The sequence below is a fragment of the Physeter macrocephalus genome, chromosome 14 (assembly GCF_002837175.3).
Source record: "Physeter macrocephalus isolate SW-GA chromosome 14, ASM283717v5, whole genome shotgun sequence".
In the NCBI taxonomy this organism is placed as follows: Eukaryota; Metazoa; Chordata; class Mammalia; order Artiodactyla; family Physeteridae; genus Physeter; species Physeter macrocephalus.
In genome coordinates, this window is record NC_041227.1 from 29,439,762 (window position 1) to 29,445,761 (window position 6,000).

At 50.9% G+C, this 6,000-nt stretch overlaps 1 protein-coding gene across 1 annotated transcript in view; it reads right to left on the minus strand.

Annotated features, from left to right (window-relative positions):
- The window catches only part of SLC23A2 (solute carrier family 23 member 2), a 146,917-nt gene extending 141,531 nt beyond the window's left edge, over positions 1-5,386 (minus strand). Inside the window, exon 1 of the mRNA XM_024123283.3 lies at positions 5,297-5,386. The gene's annotated coding sequence lies outside the window, so the exon portion shown is untranslated. The remainder of the gene's footprint in view (positions 1-5,296) is intronic.
- Positions 5,387-6,000: the final 614 nt, after the last annotated feature.

Below are 6,000 nucleotides of genomic sequence, written 5' to 3' on the forward strand. Positions count from 1 at the left end.
ACTCCCCTTCTGGGAATTTCTTGGTGGTCTTCCAGACAAAATTCAAGCCTCATAATATAGTATCAAAAGGACCTTTAAGCTCTGTACACCCTTTCCACCTACCTCATCCTCAGCCTCCCTCCAACCATCCTGACACATTCAACCCCTCTCACAAGCCTCTCCACCTTTACTCATGCCATTCCCACCTCCCCTCCCCCACACCCACCCAATGGAGCATGGCAATCAGACCAGCCCTGGGTCAAATTCTGACTCAGCTACTATGACCTTGGGCAAGGAGCTGCCCACCATCAACTTCAGCATCCTCAGATGTAACATGGGAATAGTAATACCTATTACCATATGGCTGCTGTGATTAAATGCCATTAGTAAACACAGGAAGTGCTAGGCAAAGCACCTGTTGACCAACTGACACTAGTTTCCCTGCCCTCTTCTATGTCAACAGGAGCTAAGGAACACAGACCTTCAGGCAAGACTTGGGAATAGCATTCTATCATTGACAGTCCCAAGGCTTACTGGAGCATAAAGAGCAGAATTCAAGACCCAAGAGTTAAGTTAGAAAAGTTTATCAAGCTCCAGTTACTTCACTGATAAGATGCAGACCAGAACCACGTTGGCTGCCAGCTGTTGAAACCAACAATAGTGACCTCAAGTGTTCAGCACATAGCCAATACCCATTGGCACCATCATTATTGCACTGGCCCTATCACATGGGGCTCACTGTCTAGTCTTTCTTGGGTCCCCTCTACTGCTTAGAGAGGCTCCTGGAGAGAAGAGTTTTAAACTGCTCTTGAGTTCAACTTAGAAGATGGGAAGATTCACTCGGTAAGAGTCACTTGCACATAAATGAGACAGGTGGCCACCTAGATGGGTGAACCTCCACCAGGCACTCATTGAGATGCCCCAGGGCAATTGACACAAGGAGACTGAAAGATCAGCTGCTTTGGGAAAAACCTGTGGAAAGAACCCGTGAATAAAGGCTTTCTGGACCATAGACCATAAAAAGCCATGGTTTGTGGCAACCAGGCAACATGAGGCACAGTGCAACCCTGACCCCCTCACTGAAGGAGGAAACTGAAGAACTCATCAAGGCTACAGAGAAACAATGATGAAGGAAGAACTGGAGTCAAGACCATGGCCAACAGGAAGAGGCTGCAAGCTGCCCTCTTAAGTTGCTGAAAAGTTCACAGGCAGTGAGACTACTTGATTGAAGTCCTCAGTATGATCCTCCATAAGCCTATGCAGTATCCACTACTGTACCCATTACACTTGAATACTTAGATATTTCTGTATATAGTGTATATGCAAATCATGTCTACCACACTTCCTAAGATGTAGGGACTTGTCAGAGGCCATTTTTGATGAATCCGAATTTTTGCTTTTTGTGCTACCTTTAGATTTTAGGCCTGCATAACAACAACAACAACAACAAAAAATATGAAGTAATGCAAGAGATGGTTATGAAAAAACGAGTAGATGGAACTTTCCTTCATGGGGTAAATTTTCAAGGAGGGTCCTAGAGGTCACCTAGACCTGAGGTGAGGAACTTAGCTGCCTGAGGTCAGAGGAGAGAATTAAGACAAAGGACAATGAGAAGTTCCCAAGAAGAGTTACATCTCCATGGAAGAAGATCTCCTCCAAAACATCCACCCTCTCCTTACCACTGCATTTAGTTGCATCAGGTTGGCATGGCAACTTAACTTATCATGCGGCATGTGGCTCCTGGGGCAGCCACTTTCCTTCTAGGTGCTTAGGCCAGAAACCCTGCCGTTGCCCTCAACTCCCTCTCTCACCCCCCAACAGACAGTCCATCAGCAATGTCCTCAGCCCCACCTGAGACACTTCTCACCACCACCCCACCAGCACCCACCTCCACTCAATCACCATCTTCAGCCCTGTACTAGCTGCCTGCCCTGCAGCCCTACCCTGCTCACCCTGACCTCATTCTATTCTCACACATCAACAACCAGCATGTCTCTATCCCTCCTCTATTCAAAACTCTCCAATGGCTCCTACCCCGCCTCAAAGTAAAATCCACAGGGCTTTCTAGGTGCCACAAAGCCTTAAATGATTCAACTCCCATTGTCTTTCTGACCTCAGTTATTCTCTCTTTCTCCTGCCTCAGGGCCTTTGCATCTGCAGTTTCCTCCACGGGAATGCTCTTCCCCCAGATATCCATATGACTCACTTCCTTCACATCTTCACTCAAAGATGACTCAGAGCTTCCCGTTCTACATTTCCTACAATTTCAGCTCCCCCAGCAACACTTAATACCCCCAATCCTGCCAGATTCTTCTTCAGAGCACAAAGTCTCATTGTCTGCCTCCACACTAGAGTGTGAGCTCTGTGTGGGGAAGAAATCTCTATGCAGCATCTGGAGCACCAAGATCGTTACCTGGCACACAGTCGGCAGTCAATACATGTATTAAATGTGGGGAGGCCTGTGAAAAGCATAAGTTGCAAGCAGACCTCAATTGTTAGAGAGACAACAATCTAGAACCGGTGACAAAACAACAGGCCAGGAATAGCAAAGCCAGGGAGAAAATGAAGAGAGTGCCATAAGGAGCACAAAGGACCAGTTTAAACCGCTTAGTAGTAGCTCACAGCTTAACCTGAAGCAGGAATGCTCCCCAGCAAAAGAAAGAAAGCAAGCCCAGACTCAGGCCCTCTGAGGAGAGAATAACTGGAAAAACAGCAGGGAATGAAAATGAATTAATGAGGTTACCTGGCACTGGGAACAGACTAGCGTGTTGGGAGTTTTTTAAGCAAGGCCTGGAAACAGGTCAGGGAAGGACTGCAAAATGTTTAAGTTAAAATAGCATGAGGGACTTCCCTGGTGGCGCAGTGGTTAAGAATCCGCCTGCTAATGCAGGGGACATGGGTTCGAGCTCTGGTCCGGGAAGATCCTACATGCCGCAGAGCAACTAAGCCCATGGGCCACAACTACTGAGCCTGTGCTTGAGAGCCTGTGAGCCACAACTACTGAGCCCACATGCCACAACTACTGAAGCCCGCGCACCTAGAGCCTGTGCTCCACAACAAGAGAAGCCACCCCAATGAGAAGCACAAGCACGGTGACAAAGAGTAGCCCCTGCTCGCCGCAACTAGAGAAAGCCTGAGCGCAGCAACTAAGACCCAACACAGCCCAAAACAAATAAATAAATAAATAAAACAGCATAAGAGGATTAAATAAAAATAAGTTTTTAAAAAGCTTTCATTTACAAGTACAAAGCACTATATAATTGCAAATTATGACTGCTGACTTTTAATTCCCTTAACCATAATGGGAAAAACCATTAAGTCACCAGTGATGCCAGAAATGAGTACCCAAATGGATCCCAGGTTTGTCTCTGGAGACACTGAAGATGGTGGCAATAACCAACTCAGGATTTCCAGTATCCAACACACTAGACCTTAGGCCACTTGAAGGCAAAAGATTGGGTTTTAGTCAATAATATTTGAATTAACAGCACTTGTCACCAAATTAGCTGATGTACATCTAACTCATTTCTGCAATGATATTATAAATCCACTAGCCTTTGTTACACAAACCAGATAGGCAGTGTGGCATGAAACCTAGCAAAACCCTATCCAATATTCTAGACAGGTACTTTCATACGCATTTTTGAAACATCCTAACAGACATTAAAACTCGGCTTGACTGTGCCACAGTCAGAAAACACAACTGCCACACAGCCATCTTTGGGAGCGGGAGGGAACTACTATGAAAAGTTACTGAAATACCTAGTTTCTTTAAAAAAAAAAAAAAAAAAATCACTCCCCACTCCAAGCAAAGAAACCAAAAGAAAAATGCCCTGGTATTCAAAGAAAGAAGCTGGTCACCATTTTGGCAACGACATAGTCTAGAAAGCAGATAGCTCATATTCAGGCTGTCAGGTGTAACAGGTTATCAGCTGGACACATCTACTCACCCCCTTTTAACTAACAGGTGTGTCATGAGGGCTTACACTGTGCACACCCACTGCTGGGCTTCTAAAAGGCAGGTGCCCAAAAGCTATTAAATTTTGGATGAGTGAAAAGAGACCAGTAGTGATAGGTTCACAAGTGACCCTGATAGAGTCAACCATGACCCTGTACAGAATTCAGAATTTCTGAGCCAAAAGCCCCTTTCTATAAATCTCACCAGACTCACCTTCAGTGGCCAAGTGGGCCAAGTCATATGCAAAGGTGAAAAGGCAGGTCTAGGCAACTTGCAAGGGCGAGGCCCCAGTCCAACAGCATTCAAATGCAAAAATATAAAAATTAAAATGTTCCAACCATCCGTGATTCTAACCTCTGGCTTCAGAGAGGTAGAAACTGGGTGAGGGAGATCACATGCCAATTAATGACAGCTCAAACCAGACTGTGCACGTCCTCACACTGCCTTCTCTGCACACAGACGTCCAAATATCAGCAGGGACAGCATCTTCCCCCTCCTCTCTCCCATCACTGCACGACTAAAAGTAGTCAGCAACTGCTAATGCCTCAGACCCAGAAATCCCTTACAAGTGACTTTCTTCCACCCGCAGTCGCCCTCACTTATCCTTTGGATTGACAATCAAGAATTTCCCATCAGTCATGCTTAAAACCCCCAGCCTGTAGGCCGAATCCCTATCAGCTGCCCATCAAAGGGACATCTAGAGTCATAGGAAGGAGAAAATTCTGCGCCCATAAACTAGTTCCACTCGAAAATGACAATTTCTCTTTCCAGCAAGATGGCAACAAGGGGGACGGCGACCCCCGGGGAACTGGCCAGACAGAAAGGCCCTGAGGCAGGAGCGAAAGCTCCTAAAATTACTCGGCGCAGCCATTGTAGGGGAGAAAGAAGGCAAAAACGTAAAAGGCATCCCCCTCCGCTGCCCCTCTTGATGGCCCTGCATTCCTGGGGGCACGGAGATGCCCGCGCGCACCGCCTGCGGAGGGCCGACCGGAGAGCGACCCCAGGCCGCGCGGGCCGAGGGCCGGGGAGGAGGCGGCGGCGACCGGGTCCCGGGGGGACCCCACTCGCCTCCCCGCGGCGCGGCCTGAGGGCCCGAGCGTACGGCGGCTCCGGCCGCAGGCAGGGGTGAGTGCCCGGGGGCCCGGCGGGGCTGCGGGTCGCCGGGCATCCCGGGGCCCCGCGGTCAGGGTAGCCGGGGGACCCCGGAGACGGGCCGAGGTGTGGGGTCGCAGGCCGCGCCGCTGACAGCGCGCAGGGGCCGTGCCTGGCCGGCCTCGTGGGCGCGGCGGGCCCCTCGCGGCTAGGCCCGGCAGGTGCGGCCCGTGGGCCGGGCGGGGGGCGCAGCGGCCCGGCTCTCACCTGGCTGCAGATCGCCGGGCTCCCGTCCTGCCGCCGCGCCTCGGCTCCGCAGTAACCACCGCAGCCTATGGTCCCCGCAGCAGCCGCCTGCAAAATGGCGCCGCGGAGGGGCGGGCCAGGGGCGGGGAGCCACAGAGCCGCCCGCCCCCGCGCCGGCCCGGACCTACCTCCCTCTCCGCGCCCGACCCCCGCCCTCTGGCCTCCCCTGAAGGAGGGGCTCCCCCTCAGCGCCTGCCAAGCTAGGCGAGCCGCTTGGCCTCCCAGGCGCGCCCCCACTCGTCGTCCTCTCCGCCCGCCACGTTCATTTTATTTCCCGCCCCCCTGCGTGGAAATCGCCCCCCTTCTCGTTCCCTCCAGTCACACCTGCTTCTGGGGACCCACCTGGAATTCGGAGTGCTCGCCCGGAGTCTCCCCCTCCTCATACCCCCTTTTTACCCAGCCTGACACCGAGCCCTGTCATTTCTCAGTGAAGATAAGCAATCTGCGGCGCCTTGGGCTCAATGGTTTGGATGTCAAGGCACTTTCACCGCTTCTCCAGTTAGGCTGTCAGGTTTTTTAACTTACTGGGGAAGAGGTCCTCATTACATTATACAAACACGGTAATATAGACCAAGGCTTCTCAGACTCCCCTGAGGGTCGTGTTTAAGTGCAGGTTTTGATTCCGTGGGTCAGGGTGCAGCCCGAGATTCTGCATTTCTAAAAAG